The following is a 21,148-nucleotide window of genomic DNA, read 5'->3' as shown; positions in this document are numbered from 1 at the left end:
AAACCAAAAAAATGAAAAATTAGAAGAAAATGTGAAATATCTCATTGAAAAAACAACTGATATGGAAAACAGACTTAGGAAAGATAATTTAAAAATCATTGGAATACCTGAAAGTCATGATCAGGAAAAGAGCCTTGACATCATTTTCAAAAAATTACTACAGGAAAATTGCCCTGATATTCTAGAAGCAGAGGGCAAAATAGAAATGGAGAGAATCCACCTGAGAAAGAGATCCCAAAAAAACAACCCCAAGGAATATTATAGCCAAGTTCCAGAACTCCCAAGTCAAAGAGAAAATATTACAAGCAGCCAGAAGGACACAGTTCAAATATCGTGGAGCTGCAGTCAGGATCACACAGGACTTAGCAGCAACTACATTGGAAGCTTCTAGGGCTTGGAATACAATATACCGGAAGGCAAAAGAGCTTAGAATGCAGCCAAGAATGAACTACCCAGCAAGGCTGAATGTCCTCTTCCAGGGAAAAAGATTGACTTTCAGTGAACCAGGGGAATTTCAAAGGTTCCTTTTGAACTGGCCAGAGCTGAACAGAAGGTTTGATCTTCAGATACAGGACTCAGGTGAAGCATGGAGAGTAGAGGAGAGGGGGGAAATATGAGGGACTTAATGAGGATGAACTGCATGTATTCCTGCATAGAAAAATGACACTGATAATACTCATATGAACCTTCTCAGTTAATAGAGCAGTTAGAGAGAGCTTTTATAGTTGAAGCACAGGAGAAAGCTGAATTCGAAGATAAAATATGGTGTAAAAATGGAATCAATAGGAAAAAAAGGGAAAAGGAATGGTAGAAAGAAAAAGGAGAGGGGGAATAGTCCAAGATATTTCACATAAGATTTTTTTTATTGCAATGAGCTATTGCAATGATATGGAAGGGGGGAGGCAAGGGGGAATGAGGGAAACTTTGCTCTCATCAGAGATGGCAAAGAGAGGAAACAGCAAATATACTCAATGGGGTATAGACATCTGGAGAAAGAAGGAGGGGGCAGCAGGGGGAAGGGGTGGGGATGTGAATAAAGGAGGAGAGGATGGACCATGGGGGAAGAGTGTCCAGATATAACCCATTTTCTTTCTTACTTCTTGCAAGGGGCTGGGAATGGAAGGCCTGCCCAGGACCACAGGGCCAAGTGGATTCTGGGCCTAAGGGGTGGTATGGGGGCTCAGGGCTTCTTGGCCCCAGGACCAGGGATCTGTCTGCTGTGCCACTCAGCGACCCTACAGCAGAGTCATAGTGAAAGGAGAGAGAAAATAGAGTACATGGTAGTGGAGAAATAAGAAAGGAGGGAGTTGCGATCAGCAATGGCAATGGTGGAAAAATATGGAAATAACTTTTGTGATGGACTTATCATAAAGAATGAGATCCACCCATGACAGAGTTGTTGGTGTTGGAACAAAGACTCAAGCACATTTTTTGTTATGATTATTTGGGGGAGGGTGCAGGGCAAGTAGGCCTTGATGACCTGCCTGGAGCCACATAGCAGGGTGATCTTTGGGTGTCTGGGGCCGGATTTGGACCCAGGTGCTCCTGGCTCAAGGGCCACTGCTCTGTCTGCCACCTAGCCACCCCTACTATTATTACTATTTTATTTTATTTTGCGTCTTTTTTTTCCTTTCTTTTTTTTTTTGTTTTTTGCAGGGCAGTGGGGATCGGGTGACTTGCATGTCACACGGATGGGTGATTGTTGGGTTTATGAGGCTGGATGTGGACTTGGGTTCTCGTGGCTCCAGGGCTGTTGCTTCGTCCATTGTGCCACCTGGCCATACCTACAATTATTACTATTATTTTTTTATTTTAATTTTTTTTCTCTCCCATTTACTTTTTTTGCCCAAACAAGTCTATCTATATTCATGGGGGAGGAGGAGTATTTTGTTTACTTGTAAACAAGAATACTTTATTGATGTAAAAAAACATTTGTACAAAATGAGAATAAAAAATAAATTTAAAAAAATGTTCTGTAAGGTAACTGAGTGGCACAGCAGACAGATCCCCACCCCTGGGGCCAAGACGCCATGAGCCCACATACCACCCCTTAGACCCAGCATCCACCCACCCCTGTGGTCCCGGACAGGCCATCTAATCCCAGCCCCTTGCAAGAAATAAAAAAAGAAAATATGTTATAGCTGATCACTCACCCCCATGGTCCATCCTTCCCTCCATCACTCACATCCCACACTTCTCCCTGTCCCCCTTTTCTCCTTTTTACTCTAATGTCTATACCCCATTGAGTATATGAGTTTCCTCTCCTAGCAACCTCTGATGAGAGTGTTTTCCTTCATTCCCCCTTGCCTTCCCCTCTTCTATATCATTGCAAAAGCTCATTGTGATTAAAAAATCGTATTATATGATATATCTTAGCCTATTCCACCTCTCCTTTCTCTTTCTCCCATTACATTTTCATTTTAGCCATTTACTCCATTTTTACACTATATTATATCATCAAATTCAGCTCTCCCCTATAAAAGCTCTCATCTATAAAAGTTCCTTCTACCTGCTCTATTAAACAAGAAGGTTCATATGAATATTATCAGAATCATTTTTCTGTGCAGGAATACATGTAGTTAATCATCATTAAGTCCCTCATATTTTACCCTTCTTGTCCACTCTCTATGCTTCACCTGAGTCCTGTATTTGAAAATCAAACTTTCTGTTCATCTCTGGCCTTTTCAACAGGAACATGTGACATTCCCGTGGTTCATTGAAAGTACATCTTTTTTCCCTGGAGTAGTATGTTCAGTTTTGCTGGGTAAGTGATTCTTGGTTGCACACTGAACTCATTTGCCTTCCAGAATATTCTATTCCAAACCCTATGAGCTTTTAATGTAGTTGCTACTAAGTCCTTGTGTGATCCTGACTGCAGTTCCATGATATTTGAATTGTGTCCTTCTGGCTGATTGTAATATTTTCTCTTTGACTTTGGAGTTCTGGAACTTGGCTATAATATTCCTGGTGGTGTTTTTTTTTTTTTTGGATCTCTTTCTGGAGGAAATCGATGGATTCTCTCAATATCTTTTTTACCCTCTGCTTCTAGGGTATCAGGGCAATTATCCTATAGAAATTCTTTGAAAATGATGTCAAGGCTCTTTTTCTGTTCATGACTTTCAGGTATGCAATAATTTTTAAATTATGTTTCCTGAATCTGTTTTCCCAATCAAATGTTTTTTTCAATGAGACATTTCACATTTTCTTCTAATTTTTCATTCTTTCGGTTTTGAAATATTGGATCTTGATTTCTCATAAAGTCAGCAGCTTCCCTTAGTTCCATTCTACATCTGAAGGATTTGTTTTCCTCAGAGAGCTTTCTTATTTCTTGCATTCTTCTCCTCAATAACTTTTTGCACTGTTTTATCCTTTTGACCTATGCTGGTTTTTAACATGTTATTTTCTTCAGCATTTTTCGGATCTCTTTGACTAAGCTGCTAACTTCTTTTTCAGGTTTTTCCTGCATCTCTCTCATTTCTTTTTCCCAATTTTTCTTCTAAGTCCCTCATTTGTTCTCAAAATCTTTTTTGAGCTCTATCATAGCCCGAGCCCAATTTCCATTTTTTTCTTGCAGTCTAGATGCAGGAGCTTGTACTTCCTCATCTTCAGACTGAGTATTTTGATCCTTCTTGGGATCATAGACAATGTATTTCTCAATGGTGTTCCTCTTTTTGTCTCTGTTTACTCATTTCTCCAGCCTGTGCCTGGTTTGGGGGTGCTTCCTGAGCTTTTGAGTATTATTGGGACACCCCCCCCCCACAAGAACCTCTCTGTGTGAAGCTCTGTCTTCCCTCCTGGTCTGTGAATGACTACAAGTGCACCCCTCTGTCACGGTGCTGAGGTGGGGGGAGGCCTTGCTGTTCTATGGGGCCCTAGGCTGTGATCAGGATATGAATGCAGTCAGAACCCCAGAGTCCTGTTCCAGGTACAGAGGCCAGACTTCAGAAGTCTCTCTGCACTCCCCTACCTAAGCTGAGCATTCAAGACTGAGTTTCCCAGGGTCTCCTTCTTACTGGCTCCACCTGCTTCCAGTTCCTGGATCTGGGCTACCAAGGTCATGCTGCTCACTGAGTGCCCTGAGGGCTGGCTTCACATGCTCATTCTGGCAGAGGGCTCCACTGATCTTCCAAGATGTGGCCAGTGTTCCCTGGGGTGTAGGTCAGGAAACTGCCCCCGTTGACGAGAGCTTTGGCTCCCAGGTGCCCTGGGACTGCCTCCAGGAAGCTGAGGTTCCTTTGCTCCGGTGGCTGCCCCTCTAACCCTGTAAAGTGGAGCCTTTCTGCTATTTTCCAGTTTACCTTGTGCTGCAGAATTTCCTCCCTGGATCCCTCTGTGGGTTCTGTCTCTCAAAAATTTAGTTAGAGTCTTTATTTTATAAGTTGTGAAATATTAGAAAGAGAGAGCACCTAAAAGAGGTTCTTCTCCTGTTGCCATCTATCTTCAGTAAATTTCTGTGTCTCTTTTTCCATTTGACAGATTCTCCTTTTTAAGGTACTCTTCCCCTCATTTGTTTTTTTAAACCTCTTTGCCATTTGGCCCAGTCTGTTTTCTTTTTTATTCCAGTCTGTTTTTAAGATATTATTCTTTCAATAGTTTTTGGGTTTCCTTTACCTAGTTGTGGACTCATTTTTCAGATTTTCTTGTAAAACTCTCTTTCCTCTTCCCATTTTCCCTCCACCTTTTTTCCTTAATTTTCAGAATCCTTTTTTGAGCTCTTTCATGGCCTGAAACCAATTTACATTTTTTTGGAGGCTTTGAATATAGGAGCTTTAACTTTGTGATCTCATTCTGAGCGCATGTTTTGATCTTCCCTATCACCATGATAACTTTCTAAGGTCAGAATTTACTTCATTGTTTGTTCTTTTTCCCAACCTCTCACTTTGACTTCTCTTTCTTAAATCCAGTGTGGAGAGTGCTCCATCCCAATCTTCAGGGTTTTGTGCAGTTATTTTTAGAGACAATTCTATGAACCTATAATTTTTCAGTTCTTCCAAAATGGTATGATCTAAGGAGAGGCATGTTTACTCCTCTCCTGGCCTGTGCTTTTATCTGTGAATGACCACAAGATATTTTTTCATCCTGTAACTATGAGGAGGGTCCTCATTCCATTGTGACTGCAAGCTATGATGTGCTAATGGTTTTTCTCATCAACTAAATTCAAACAACAGAGTCCTGCCTCAGTGCTATCAAAGAGAACCCTTTAATTTTCTTTTGAGGAGTTGATCAATCCCTTCATCATCTTTGTGATGAGACCTCCAGAAGCAACTGCTGCCCCTGATGATCCAGGGTCTACTTGCTAAGGGCTTGGTCTGTACTACCAAAGCCTGTGCTGAACTGTGTTCCTCTATTACTCTGATGCAGCAGACCTTTCCTATTGAACTTATAAATTGTCTGCTGTCTGTGGGCTGAGAGGTCTGGAACCCACTATCAATGCCACTGATTCAATCACCCTGAGTCATGCTTCTGGTTTGCTAGTACCTGGTTTGCACTAGTGTGGCCTGTAACCCTCTCTTACCCTGCTGAAAAGATCTTTCCTGCCTTGCATCTAAGGTGTCCTGGATTAGAAAATTGTTTCACTTCTTTCTTTTTGTGGATTTTGCTGCACTAGAATTTGTTTAGAATCATTATTTAAAGATATTTCAAGAGGTTTAGGGGTAGAACTCAGGAATTCCCTTCTTTTACTCCACCATCTTGGTTCTGACTCCTAATTCTATACACTTTTGGTTTTGTTTTGTTTTTTTTAAGGCAATGAGGGTAAGTGACTTGCCCAAGGTCACATAGTTAAGTATTAAGTATATGAGGCTGGATTTGAACTCAGGTCCTCCTGACTCCAGGGCTGGTGCCTTATCCACTGTGCCACCTAGCTGCCTCAATTCTATATACTTTTAAAGAAAAAGCATATGGTGAACTTTAGTAAAATGATGGAATAAGAAATCATAAAGAACTTCATCCCCTAATATCCCTGCTAAACACTAGCAAGAAATCAAAGCAAACAATGAAACATCATAAATATACATATAAAATGAATTTTGCCTTACAGAAATGAGAAAGCAGAAAAAAATGCAAGATAAACAAATGCTATGCAAAATAATAAATCATCTCAATGATCCATTATAAACATAGAACATTCTTCCAGAAGCCACACTGGAACTATCATAGCCTATAGGCTCAGTAAAAAGAATTACCACTGTAATGAGAGATACTGATGTTATAAAAAAAAATGAATAAAGCAAGATGATAGCAAGGCTCAACAACTGAACATTATTTATAGAATACCTGAATAAAAATATAATAAACCCCACAAATCTCTATGTTGTTTTGATTGCCGAAAGAAAGAAAGAAAGAAAGAAAGAAAGAAAGAAAGAAAGAAAAAGAAAGAAAGAAAGAAAGAAAGAAAGAAAGAAAGAAAGAAAGAAAGAAAGAAAAGGAACCACAACAATGAGACAACACACCAAAATCCATGATATGAGGTTAAAGAAATACTTAAGGGAAAATTTATTTCTCTAAATTCCTACATCAGCAAAATAGAGTAGGAGTAAATTGATGAATTGGACACACAATTAAAAAAAAACTAGAAAAAGAACACAGTGAAAGTCCTCAATTGGACCAAACTGGAAATACTGAAAACTAAAAGTGAAATTAATAAAACCAAAGTAAGAAAAGTTTTGAGATAATGGATAAAACCAGGAACATATTTTATGAAAATTCAATAAAATAAATAAGCCATTAGCTAATTTGATTTTTTAAAAAAAGAAAGAATAATGCTAAAAATCTAGTATCAAAAATGAAAATCACCAGCACTCTAGAAGAAAATAAAGCAATTACATTAGAAAATATTTTGCCCAAATATGCACAATAAATCTGACAATCTGAGCCAAAAAACAACAAATATGTCTAAAAATATAAATTACCCAGATTAACAGAAAAGAAAATATGACACAATTTCATTGAGAAAGAAATTGAACAAGCCATCGGTGAAATATCTGGGGGAAAAAATCTCCTTGCCAAGTGAGTACAAAATTGAACTTAATTAAACATTTAAAGGACAATTCCAATACAATATAAACTATTTAAAAAATAGGTGAAGAAGAATCCTTTGAAATTCCTTTCATGACACAAAAATGGTGCTGATACCTAATCAGAAAGAGCTAAAACAGAGAAAGACAATTGTAGACCTCTTTCCCTAATGATTATTGAAGCAATTTTTAAAAATAAAACACAAGAGGATTACAACAGTATATCACAAGAATCATACATCATGATCTGAATGAATTTAAACCAAGAATACATGTTTGGTTCAATTAGGAAAGCTATTAACATTTTACATATCAATATCAAAAGCAACAGAAATCATATGATTATTTCAATGGATGCTGAAAAAGTTTTTAAGAAGTACAGCATCCATTCCTAATAATACTTAGACAAAAAGAATAAAAGAAGATTGCCTTAAAATGACCCATCCCTATTACAGATAATGTAATTTATCTAAAATATATATTTAAAAGCATCAACAGACATTATCTGTAATAGGGATGGATTAAAAGCCTTTCCAAAAAAAATCTGTGTTACAATAATGATGGACATTATCATCACTATTATTCAGTATAGTATTTGAAATGTTAGTCATAGAAATAAGAGAAACCAAGAAATCAAAGGAATTAGGATAGACTATGAGGAAACAAAATATCACTCTTTGCAGGTATGATAGCATATTTACAGAATCCAAGAGAATCCTAAAAAACTACTTGAAATAATTTAGACCTGCTAGGTTGCACAGTGGGTAAAGGACCATTCTTGGACTCAGGAGGTAAGGAGTTCAAATTCAGTCTCAGACACTTGACACTTTCTAGCTGTGTAACCTTTGGTGAGTCACTTAACTCTTATTGCCTCACATCCTGGGCCATCTCCAGTCATCCTGATTCATATCTGGCCACTGAATTCAGGTGGTTCTGGAGGAAACAGTGAGACTGGTAACTTAAGACAGCACCTCCTCACTCAAATCCAGTTCACATGCTTGTCATGGTATCACCTCTCTGATGTCATGATCTTCAAAAATAAAAGACAAACATTACAAATTACTAGAAATAATTTACAACTTTAGCAAGGTTGCAAAGTAGAAAATAAATCCATATAAATCATCACCATTTCTATATTTGACCAACAAAGTTCAGCAGAAAGGGACAGAGATATTTGATTTAAAATAAGTTGTAGTCAGTACAAAATATTTGAAAGTCTCTACCTGACAAGACAGACTCAGGAATTATATGAACACAGTTCTAAAGAAAAACATTTTTCACACAGATAAAGTAAGAATTAAGCAATTGTAAAAATTGCTCAGGGGCTGGCTTAACCAATATAATAAAAATGAGACTTCTGGTAAACTAACATACCTCTTCAATGTCATACCAATCAAACTAGCAAAAATTATTTAATGGCACTATAAACCCAAGGATTCCAGACTTTGCAATAAGAATTATTTGGGGGAAAAAAACTTTTGGGAAAAATTGGAAAACAAAATGGTACAAACTATGTATTAACCAATATTTCACACCATATACTACGATATGTTCAAAATGGGTACATGATTTAGAAATAAAAGGTAATATCATAAGCAGATTACAAAAGCAAAGAATAGTCTACCTGTCAAATCTATGCAGAAGAGTAGAATTCATAACCATGTAAAAACAATTCCTAATACATATATTTTTATAATTTTGAGTTCCAAATCCTCTCCCTCCTTTTCTTCCCTCTTTCCTCCTTGAGAAGGCAAGAAATTTGATATAATTTATACATGTGCTGTAATGTAAAACCCATTTCCATATTAGTCATGCTGCAAAAGAAAACAGAACAAAAAAGCCAAGGAAAAATAGGGTTTTTTTTAAAAATATGCTTTAATCTGAAGTCATACTTCATTAGTTCTTTCTCTCACAAAGGATAGCATTTTTCATTATACAATGTTAACTGAGGTTTTGGGGTTTTTTTGTTTTTGTTTTTTTTTTTGGCAAGGAAATGGGATTAAGTGACTTGCCCAAGGCCACACAACTAGGTAATTATTTGATGTCTGAGGCCAGATTTGAACTCAGGTACTCCTGACTCCAGGACGGGTGCTGTACCCACTGCGCCACCTAGCTGCCCCCCACTGTGCCACCTAGCCACCCCTTAGTTTTTAATTAACATTCTCTAACCTGGTCAAGACAAAGCAGGTCAGAGTCAGAGTAGTAAATCATACACAGTTTTTTAATTACTTTCTTTGCAAAGAACCAATTTGCAAATCATGGGATCACTCCATTTCTTGGAGTTCCAGTTTGCTAATATAGAGCCAGACATTTTATACATTATTCTAGGTGAGAAATTGGACCGTAGAACAATCAAATTTGGGGCTTAAGTGACCTTTCCGAAGGCCACTATGCAGGTCAATACAATCATTACATTATTTGTGCCATCCAAGGAGAAGTCAAGTTGATTGTAGTTTTGGACTGTACATTATAGAACAGAATAGGGCTGAACCACTTCACTTAACACAGGAAAACAAATGCAGGACCTGTTATAAATAAAGCAAATTACCACTTTGTTTCCACTCTTTCTCAGTCTCAGAGTATGTCTTTGAAAAAGATCTCTAGAAACCAAATTATTATTATTGAGTTCATTACACATATCATTTTACCAATATAAAAAGTCATAACTTGATAACATTATTTCTTTGTACAATTTCCTCCTGGTTCTGCTCATGTAACTTTTTAGCAATTCATGTAAGTCTTCCCAGGGTTTTCTAAAACCATCTTTTATTAATTTTTTTATTTATTCATTTAAGGCAATGGGATTAAGTGACTTGCCCAAGGTCACACAGCTAAGAATTATTGAGTGTCTGAGGCCAGATCAGTTCATCATTTCTTGGAGCACAAGAGTATTCTATCAATAGATCTCAAAATGATGAGAAGTCTCTAAAATTCTGGATAAGTAATATTCATTTAGCAAAATCTCAAATTTCACATACATATCTGAATGTCACCCCAAATTCAATAAGATCCATAAGACATGAAGAAGTAGCCTATTTGAAAATATTTTCACAAAAATCTCAAAATAGAGCAGAGGGTCTGATAGGTCAAGTAGTTAGCAACAGGTATGAGAGGAAAAGGATATAGGAGAGGTTGAGCAGCAAAGATTTAATACTTTCTATAGGCAAGTCATTAGGAATGCCATTTAAAATATCTGCAAATTATATAAAATACTTGAGATTCTACTGGCTAAAACAAACTCAAGCAATATATGCACATTGCAAAACACTTTTTATCATAACTTTTTTATTATATATTATAATTTATATAACATTATATAATATATAATATTATAATATAATAAAACAATAATGTAATATATAATAATATAGTATATATTATAATTTATATATTATAATTATAATTATTATAATTTTCATCATGACTTTCTTATCAATAATATTGATTTTTAATGTCTCCTCCTGAGTTTGAGGTCTTATAGTAGTAGATCACTCCTTTCATCAATTTCCTTGATATTCTTTTTTTTTTGCATTGTGTCAATTAATGAAAACTAAGCTTTTATTTATTGTGGATTCCTTAAAAAGTTGAAGATGTGCTCTGAAAACCATTTTCCCACTGTCCTGTAGTGGATGAAAACTGGAGGCACCCAGTTTTTCCTCTTCTTTTTATAGAAGCCCATGGGTTAAGTTATTGTTTTGGGGTATGTGTGGGAAATCTCAGTATGGGAAAGGTCATTTACATCCAAATTTGGATATAAATGAAATGACAAAGCTATCTTTTTTTTTTAAGGATTTTGCAAGGCTATGGGGTTAAGTGGCTTGCCCAAGGCCACACAACTAGGCAATTCTTAAGTGTCTGAGGCCATATCTGAACTCAGGCACTCCTGACTCCAGGGCTGGTGCTCTATCCACTGTGCCACCCAGCCACCCCCAAAGCTATCCTTTGATCCAGAAAACCACCTGCTCAATTCTCATTTCTGTAATAGGTGGACTTGAATAAGTCTGAGTTCCTTAGAAGAGAATTTTACTATTGTACAACTCCCAAGTGGTTGATATACAGATGCCAAATATGTGGCTATTTCTTTGCTCCCCCAAGAAGAAATATCTAAAAACTTGCCCCTACAACAGCTACTTTCTAAAGTGTAGCTCTGAAAGTAACCCTCTTCCGAAGGGCCCTCTCTGATGATGGCCAATCACTCACATACATAAGCTGGCTTCCCAGACCCTGCTTCTGCCATTGTTCCATCATAGTTGGTTCTGTTATCCCCTTATCTAGATCCTAGATGCTGCGGTCATCTGCTGATATTCAGGTTGCTCTCCTTTTCCAAAAATCCAGGACTGGTTTCAGTCTTTCTTTCAACCTTGATACTCAGGAACACCACAAAAAAAAAAATCACAAAAAGATCTTGGGACACAGAGCTGGGTGTGTTATCAATCAGTTTGACTGACCCAGGTCAATCCACCTCAGCCAGTGTTGACCTGGACTGTAATCAGACTGACAAAGCATTTTCCTCTCCCTTAAATGTTTTGCTGTGCCGGGCCCCACTCCTCATCTTTTGTCATTCACAGCCTGCTAACATCTGATCTGCCAAACTGCTAGTAAAGACTATACTTGCTGCTGCTGCTGCATCCACTCTTCAACACTCTGCAATCTGACTTCTGATCTTACTACCCCTTTCCAGTTTGTGCCCATAGCCCATAAAAATAAAGAGCTCTTGGCCCAGGGTCTAGAGTTGGCCGATCAGCTTTCATTCCCTCTCTAGAGGGGGCATTCCTGTGACCTTGTATATGGACCATGGGCACAAACTGGAAAGGGGTGGAAACATCCATTCAGGATGAGACCTGAAGAACTAGAGAAGTTCACGAGGGCTCTCCTGCCCCTGATTTTGCCCCTCTGCAGCAGGGGGGTTGATTTCTATAGTAACTCCCCTGAGAAAGGCAGCTCCTGGCATTACTTGAAGTATCTGCTGGTGGTGGTTCTGGGGAAGGGGGAGCTGTTCCACTGGGGGAGGAGGGAGTGAAACTTCTAGCCTCATCCCCAGCATCTGCTCTAGAAAAACCAATTCCTGTAAGACTTGACTGGTGTATCTCCTCCTCTGGGATCTGTGAGTCTTGGAGTGGGGGGCACTGCTCAGTTCTGGTGGCTGGCCCATTAAATGTCCATCTCAAACTGTGACTCCTCATGGCTTCCTTTCTTCATGGCTGTTGGGTAGGTGATTGGGATTCATTTCAGTAGCAGGTTCGTCACTAGGGGGACTGGTCACCCCAGGAATGGTGGGCAGATCCCGGGGAGGAGTTTTGGCCACAGGAGAGTTACGACATTCCATCAAAAGTTTTCAGTCATAGTGGTGCTGAAGGGCGAGCCTCCCGGGGTGGTGCTGTAGTCCCCGGGCGGCAGCTGCGAGCCGTCCCTGAGCATCACCCGACTGGCGGCCGGGATGGCCCGACCCGGGGTCTGGCCGCAGCTCCCGCCCGCAGACATGGTCTCGGCCTCTCCCAATTATCCTTGACATTCTTGAACTTTTGTTCTTCCAGATGAATTTTGCTTTGGTTTTTTTCTATCTCTGTTAAATACATTTTTGGTAGTTTAATTAGTACAGTACTATTTGAATAAGTAAAGTAATTTAGTAGAATTGTCATTTTTATCATATTGGCTCATGGGCAGTTTATATTTTTCCAGGTTTTTTTTTAGATCTGATTTTATTTGGTTGAAAAGGGTTTTTTAATATGTTTCCATAATTCCTTGGTTTGTTTGTCTTAGTTGGTAGACTCCCAAGTATTTTATACTGTTTTAAATTGTGGTATATAATTTATACCACAACTTGTTCAGACATTGATGAACTGCTGGGCATCTCTTCAATTTACAATTCTTTCCTACTACAAATAGAATTCCTATAAATATTTTTCACATATAGGATCTTTTTCTTTTCACAAAAAAAAAAATTCTTTGAGATACAGAACTAGAAATGCTATTGCTGGATCAGTGGAGATACTCTATTTTTTTAGCCCTTTGGACATCCTTTGATATTGCTTTCCAGAATGCTTAGTTCACAACTTCACCAACAATGTATTGTCTCATTTCTCCAACATCCTCAGTAACATTTGTCATTTTTCCTTTTTTCTCATATTAGCCAATCTAATAGGTGTGAAGTAGTATATCAGAGTTCTAATTTATGTTTCTCTAATTAAAAGTGATTTAGAGTATTTTTCATTTGACTGTATGTAGATTTAATTTCTACTTCTTTTTGGAGGGGGAAGTAATTAGGTTTAAATGACTTGCTGAGAATCACAGAGGTAGAAAATGTGGACTCAGGTTCTCCTGACTCCAGGGCCAGTGCTCTATCTACTGGACCATCTAGCTGTCCCAGTTTCTTCTTCTGAAAATTCTTCTTCATATTGATGGTCATTTTTCAGTCAGGGAAATGATGTAAATTTGGCTCAATTCTCAATATCATTGAAAAATGAAACTTTTATTTGAAAAAGTTGCTGTAATTTTTTTCTCATTTTCCTATTTTCTTTCTATTCTTGACATTGATTTTTTAAAATTTGATGTAATAAAAATTATCTATTTTACATTTTGTAATTATCTTTTCTGTGCTAATAAATTCTTCCCTTATTCATAGATTTGACTAGCAAAATATTCTATGATTCTTTAATTTATTTATGATATAACTCTGTATGTTCAAATCAAGTATCCATTTTGATCTTATTATGAGATATTAATTTTTACCAAGTTTTGATCCAACTTTTCTAGTTTTTCCAGCAATTTTTAACAAATAATAAGTCTTGTCCCAACAGTTTGGTTCTTGACATTTATCAAACACTAGATTGCTCTGATCATTTTTTACTGTGTCTTGTATACCTAATGTGTTCTAATAACTAATATTAGATACCTAATGTGTTCTAATAACTAATAATTATTCTATTTCTTTTTCTTTTAATTTTATTCATTCAAGGAAATGGGGTTAAGTGATTTGCCCAAGGTCACAAAGCTAGGCAATTATTAAGTGTCTTAGGCCAAATTTGAACACAGTTCCTCCTGACTTCAGGTCCAGAATACCACCTAGCTGCCCTCTAATCATTCTATTTCTCAATCAGTGGCAGATTGTTTTGATGATAACTTCTTTCTAAGGTCTCCTCCTGAGTTTGAGGTCTAATATTAGTAGATCACTCCTTTCATCAATTTCCTTGATATTCTTGACCTTTTGTTCTTCCGGATGAATTTTGCTTCGATTTTTTTCTAGCTCTGTTAAATACATTTTTGGTAGTTTAATTAGTACAATACTGAATAAGTAAATTAATTTAGTAGAATTGTCATTTTTATCATATTGGCTCATGGACAGTTTATATTTTTCCAGGTTTTTTAGATCTGGTTTTATTTGGATGAAAAGTGTTTTTTAATATGTTTCCATAATTCCTTCATGTGTTTGTCTTAGTTGGTAGACTCCCAAGTATTTTATACTGTTTTAAATTGAATTTTTCTTTCTAATTCTTTTTTATTGACCATGATGGCAATTATATAGAAATGCTGATGATTTATGTGGTTTATTTTATAACTTGAATCTTTTATTTCAACTAGTTTTTTTTGCTAATTCTCTCTATTTTTCAAATAAAGATTTCATTTTTCAATGATACTGAGAACTGAGTCAAATTTATAAGAATATACATCATTCCCTAATTGATAAAAGATTGTTCAGTCCTTCAATCATGTGTTACACATTGTGGCCTGATGGATCATATTGTCCATGGGGTTTTCTTGGCAAAGATACTGTCCTCCAGAGGATGAAGATAAACAGAGACTGAATAACTTGCCCTGGACTATTGGATAGGATTTGAAGCCAGATTTTAACATGTCTTCTTGACTCCTGATCAGTGCTCTTTCCATTGAGCTATCTACCTGTATCTTTAAAATTCTCTAACTATACCTTCATATCACTTGCAGTAAATGATAGTTTTTGTTTCCTCGTTGTCTCTTGTGTTTCTTTTAATTTCTTTATTTTTTTCTTTTGCTATAGCTAGCATTTCTAGTTTGATATTGAATAATAGTGTTGATAATGGGAATTTTTGCCTCACCCTTGATCTTCCTAAGAAAGCAAGTTCATTTGTTATAAATAATGTTTGCTGATAACTTTAGATATTAATTATCATTTTAAAAGCTTCATTTATTCCAAGAGTTTCTAGTATTTTTAATAATGAGTATTGTATTTTGTCAAGAGATTTTTCTCCATATATTGAGATTATCATATGATTTCTGTTGGTTTTATAATTAATATGATCAATAATGCTGATAGTTTTCCTGTTAAACCAGTCCTATAATCCTGATCTTTCTGATTTGTTAAAAATCTCCATAATAATACTTTATTTAACATTTTATCAATATTCATTGGGGATATTGGTTTATAGTCTTCTTTCTCTGTTTTTGCTCTTCCTGGTTTAGGTAATAGTTCCACATTTGTGTCACAAAAGGAATTGTTAGAGCTCCTTTGCCTATTTTTCCAGATATTTTATGAAACTTTGGAATTGTTTTTTAAATGTTTGTTGTAATTCACTTGAGAAGCCATCTTGTCCTGAGGACATTTTTCTTAGAGGGCTCAATTTATGGTTTCTTCAATTTATTTTTCTAAGACTGAGTTATTAAAGTATTCAATTAAACCTTCTGCTTATCTAGACAATTTATATTTTTATAATTATCCATCCATTTTATTTAGATTGTTAGATTTATTGACATAACTTGAACAATATATTTCATAATAATTTTTTTTATTTCAACTGCATTGGTAATGAATTCACCAAAAAAATTTCATTTTTAATACTGGTATTTTGTTTTTCTCTTTCCTTTTTTAGATTAAATTAACCAGTGGATTATATATCATATAGCATTTTCTCAAAACAATCTCTTAGACTTATTTAGTAGTTCAATTTTTTTCTTAATTTCAATTTTATTTAATCTCTCCTTTGATTTTTTATGAGTTATTATTTGATTTTTAACAGTATTTTTTAATTGTTCTTTTAATAGACTATTTTAGTTGTATACCCAATATTAATCTGATTTTTCTGTTTAATTGATGTAATATATGGTCAATTTTTTGTACTACTGTACTGCGGAGAAATAGGTATATTTTTTTTATTGCCATTCAATTTTCTACAAAGATTATAATATTTAACTTTTCTAAAATTTTATTCCCAGTCTTAACTTCTTTCTGGTTTATTTTTTAGTCAGATTTATCTAGTACTGAGTGGAGAAATTGAGGTTCCTCATTAGTATAGTTACTGTCTGTCTTTTCCTTTAAGAATTTGGATCCAACTGGCCAATATGACCAGAAAGGGCAATGATCAATGTTGGAAGGGATGTGGGAAATCTGGGACATTAATACATTGTTGGTAGAGCTGTGAACTCAAACCTTTCTGGAGAACAATTTGGAATTGCACCCAAAGAGCAACAAAAATGTGCATACCCTTTATCCAGCAAAGTCACTGAAGAAATGATGAAAAAGGGTAAAAACATCACTTGTCCAGAAATATTCATAGCAGCCCTGTTTGTGGTGCCAAAGAATTGGAAATCAAGTAAATGTCCTTCAGTTGGGAAATGGCTTAACAAACTGTGGTATATGTATGTCATTGAACACTATTGTTCTATTAGAAACCAGGAAAGATGGGAATTCAGGGAAGGCTGGAGGGATTTGCATGAACTGATGCTGAGCAAGAAGAGCAGAACCAGAAGAACATTGTACACCCTAACAGCAACATGGGGGTGATGATAAACCTTGATGGACTTGCTCATTTCATCAGGGACAATTTTGGGCTATCTGCTATGGAGAATACCATCTGTATCCAAAGAAAGAATTGTGGAGTTTAAACAAAGACCAAAGACTATTACTTTTAATTTAGAAAAAAATACCATTCTTATTGCTATCTCTTATACTTTATTTTTCTTCCTTAAGGATATGATTTCTCTCTCTCTCATTACATACAACTTAGATCAATGAATACCATGGAAACAATGTAAAGACTAACAGACTGCTTTCCAGTGGGGGGGAAGCAAGATTAGGGGAAAAATTGTAAAACTCAAAAAATAAATAAAATCTTCCTAAAAAAGAATTTGGATCCATATCCTTTGATACATAAATTTTTATTTTTAATAATACTTCTTTGTCTATTTTACCTTTAGCTTCCCAGCTTATCAATTTAAAGGAAATCTTGATTGCTACCCCCTGTATTTTTTTAAAGCAACTGAAGTATAATGGATTCTCATCCAGTCCCTTACCTTTTCTCTATATGTATTTCTCTACTCCAGTATATTTCTTATAAACTATGCATTGTTGCATTCTGGTTTTTAATCCACTCTACTGTCTACTTCCATTTTATCCATTTCATTCCACTTTTAATTATTTTTACTCCTGACTTGTCCTAGAATTGCCAATTCAAATGGCATCCCTTTTGCCCACAAATATAATTTGCTACATTATGCTCTTCATTTTACCTAATAGATGGATTTAATGATGAGTCTTGTTCTCTTTAGTCAAAGTAATGTAACCAAGGAAAGGAAACTCTGGGGTCTTTAAAAAAGTCCTGCCATAATCTGCATTATATCATTTTCTCCCATCCTTTCACTGATTTTAAATATTCACCCAAAGCCAAGTAATTAATAATGTTGACACTAAATATCACTTTAAATGTCATGCCACTTAATTCTTAGAACAAGCCTGTGAAATATGTAGTACTAATAATATTAACCTCATTTAAGAAGCAATGAAACTGTGCATTAAAAAATAAAGCAATTAAATAATGTCACAAATTTTGCATGTGTCAGAGACAAGACTTCAATCCAGTTTGCTTGTTTGTTGTTCTGAATATACTATATTACATTCCAACCATCTAGGAAGGAAAGATGAGCCTGTGTAAATGCATTTGACATGGCATGCTGAATTCAGGAACCAATAAGTTCTCTACTTCTAACAGGCAGGTATAGTGTTCGTGGAGGAAAACAATCTGAAATAACACTGGCAAAATAGGTTGGAGCCTAATTGTAAAGTGCTTTAAATATCAGGATTAGTAGTTAACCTTATATCCAAAAGCAACCTTAACATTTTTAAGCAGGTTAAAAGAAGGGGCAGGTAGATGGTACAGTGGATAGAGCACTAGCCCTGAAGTCAAGAAGACCTGAGTTCAACTCTGTCCTCAGACACTTAATAATTGCCTAAATGTGTCACTTTGGGCAAGTCACTTAACTCCTCTTTTGAGAAGTGTGACAAATGGTTAAAAATCTAATATTAACAGTAGGACAAATGAGAGCAGGAAAGTCACAGGAGATGAAGAGATCAATTAGGAAGATATAATAATACAGAGAAGGTGATGAGGGAGTAGAAAAGAGGAATAAGATATGAGAAATGCTTTAAAATTATAATCAACAGAACATGACAATGTATGTGACAAGAGGTAGGAAGAATCAGAAATCAAAGACAATGTCGGGGCATTTAGTCAGGGTAACTAAAAGTAGAGTGATAATAACTATTAAAATGACAAGGTTCGGAGCAGAAATAGACAAAGAAGGAAGATGAATTTGTTTCTGAACAAACTGAATTTGGGATGAGGGAGAGACATTCCTGTGAAAAATTTCCATTAGCCAAACATAAATGTAGGATAAAAAGACAAGAGAAAGATTAGAGATGAATTTGATAAGTAAACTAAATAAGAAGAAAAAAATTTATTCATTAGAATACATGACATCACAGAAGACATTGCAAGAGAAAGAGAAGCATCAGGATACACTGAGAGATATTCAAACACAGGAGTTAAAGAAGGATGAGAAAACAGTGAGGGGATAATAGGAAAGTGAAATCAGTGAGTAGGAAATCCAGAAGAAAGCAAATTACTAAATTCAAAGGAGAGAGAAGTTAAAAGGAGTGGATGGTAAACAGTCATTAAAACATTGATGGACTTTCATAGAGCAGTTTTAATAGAACAGCAAGGTTCGAAATGTCATTTTTTCTAGCTCTATTATTTTTTGAGGGGGAGGGAGTCTGATTTGTATGACACTGAATACAAAGATTAATTCAAGCAGAATTGTCATTTTTATTATATTGGCTCAGTCTACCAATTAGTTACTAATATTTTTCCAGTTGTTTAACTATGACTTTGTGTGAAAAGTATTTTGCAATGTGCATATATTGCTTGAGTTTGTTTTAGCCAGTAGAATCTCAAGTATTTTATATAATTTGCAGGTATTTTAAATGACATTCCTAATGACTTGCCTATAGAAAGTATGAAATCTTTGCTGCTCAACCTCTCCTATATCCTTTTCCTCTCATACCTGTTGCTAACTACTTGACCTATCAGACCCTCTGCTCTATTTTGAGATTTTGTGAAAATACTTTCAAATAGGCTACTTCTTCATGTCTTATGGATCTTATTGAATTTGGGGTGACATTCAGATATGTATGTGAAATTTGAGATTTTGCTAGATGAATATTACTTATCCAGAGTTTTAGAGACTTCTCATCATTTTGAGATCTGTTTCTGTTATTTTAGAATATATTTTACACCTTAGTTCATTTGTAATGTGTATCATATAATTGTTCACCTAGAAGTGTTAAATAAAAAACAAATCCAATTCAGGATTGCTGGATAATGGTAGGGGATAGTGACCAAATCAAAGACATATAAGTAGACTATGGAAAGTGATAATCAAAACCTTCATGAAGAAGAACAAAGTTCCTGGAAATCTAAGCTACTGAAGTATCCAGTGAATCAGAATGCTCCTTTTTAATATAGATAGATAGATAGATAGATATAAAATTTCCAACTACATGCAAAGATAGTTTTCAACAATCATTTGATTTTTTTTAGTTTTTGCAAGGCAATGGGGTTAAGTGGCTTGCCCAAGGCCACACAGCTAGGTAATTAGTAAGTGTCTGAGGTCGGATTTGAACCCAGGTACTCCTGACTCCAGGGCTGGTGCTCTATCCACAGCGCCACCTAGCCACACCCTCAACAATCATTTTTGTAAGGTTTTGAGGTTTCACATTATTCTCCCTTCCTCCATTCTCTCACCGCATCTTGACAGAAAGCCATCTAAAACAGTTACTTGTATAACTATGTTAAACCTATATTCATATTGATGATGATGCTTGTCCTTCACTCTCAAAAAAGACTGTGACATCAGGGAGGTATGCCATGACAAGCACATTAATTGGATTTGATGGGGGAGGGGCTATAATAAGTCACCAGCCTCACTTTCTCCTCCAGAGTCATCTGTATCCAGAGACCAGATATGAATCAAGACAACTGGAGATGGCCCTGGATGCACGGCAATCAAGGTTAAATGACTTGTCCAAGGTCACATAGCAAGTAAGCATCAAGTGTCTGAGGCTAGATTCGAACTCCCAACCTCTTCCACTGTGCCATCTAACTGCCATATACATATGTATGTATATATATATATATATGTATGTATGTATGTAAATGTAATTAAATCCACAAATATTATGTTTTGAAAGAATAATTAAATCAAAAAAGAAGAAAAAATGAAAGGAAAAAAAGCATAATATATAAAACAACTTTTAGAAATTGAAAATAGTACATGTTGCTCTTCCTTCATACTCCATAGTTCCTTCCCTGCATGTGAATGGATTTTTTCCATCAAAAAGCCTTTAGAATTGTCTTTGATTATTATACTGCTGAGATGAGCAAGTCCATCACAGTTAATGTCAGTTAATCATCACACAATATAGTTAATTATAGTTAATCATCACACAATGTTGCTATTGCTGTGTACAATGTTCTTCTGGTTCTGTTCACTTCACTCAGCATCAGTTCATGCAAGTCTTTCCAGGCTTTTCTGAAGTCCCATTCCTCTGTGATTTCTTACAGAGTAATAGTGCTCTATCACATTCATTTGCTCCAATTTGTTCAGCCATTCCCCAACTGACAGGCATCCTCTCAATCTCCAGTTCTTTGCCATTAGAAAAGAGCTGCTATAAATATTTTTGTGCATGTGCATGTGCATGTGAATGTGCATGAGGGGTCTTTTTTCCTTTTTTTTTTTTTTTTGCAATTTCTTTGTGATACATACCTAATAGTTGTATTATGGATCAAAGTGTAGGCACAGTTTTATTGCCCTTTGGCAATTTACTC

The 21,148-nt window shown here is 35.9% G+C and overlaps 1 pseudogene; it reads right to left on the bottom strand.

Annotated features, from left to right (window-relative positions):
* Window positions 1-12,167: 12,167 nt before the first annotated feature.
* LOC141522356 (eukaryotic translation initiation factor 4E-binding protein 1-like) lies at window positions 12,168-12,497 on the bottom strand (annotated as a pseudogene).
* Window positions 12,498-21,148: the final 8,651 nt, after the last annotated feature.

The sequence above is a fragment of the Macrotis lagotis genome, chromosome 1 (genome assembly GCF_037893015.1).
Source record: "Macrotis lagotis isolate mMagLag1 chromosome 1, bilby.v1.9.chrom.fasta, whole genome shotgun sequence".
Classification (NCBI taxonomy): domain Eukaryota; kingdom Metazoa; phylum Chordata; class Mammalia; order Peramelemorphia; family Peramelidae; genus Macrotis; species Macrotis lagotis.
The sequence above is the reverse complement of the archived record's forward strand: the minus strand, read 5'-3'. Positions and strand labels throughout refer to the sequence as shown.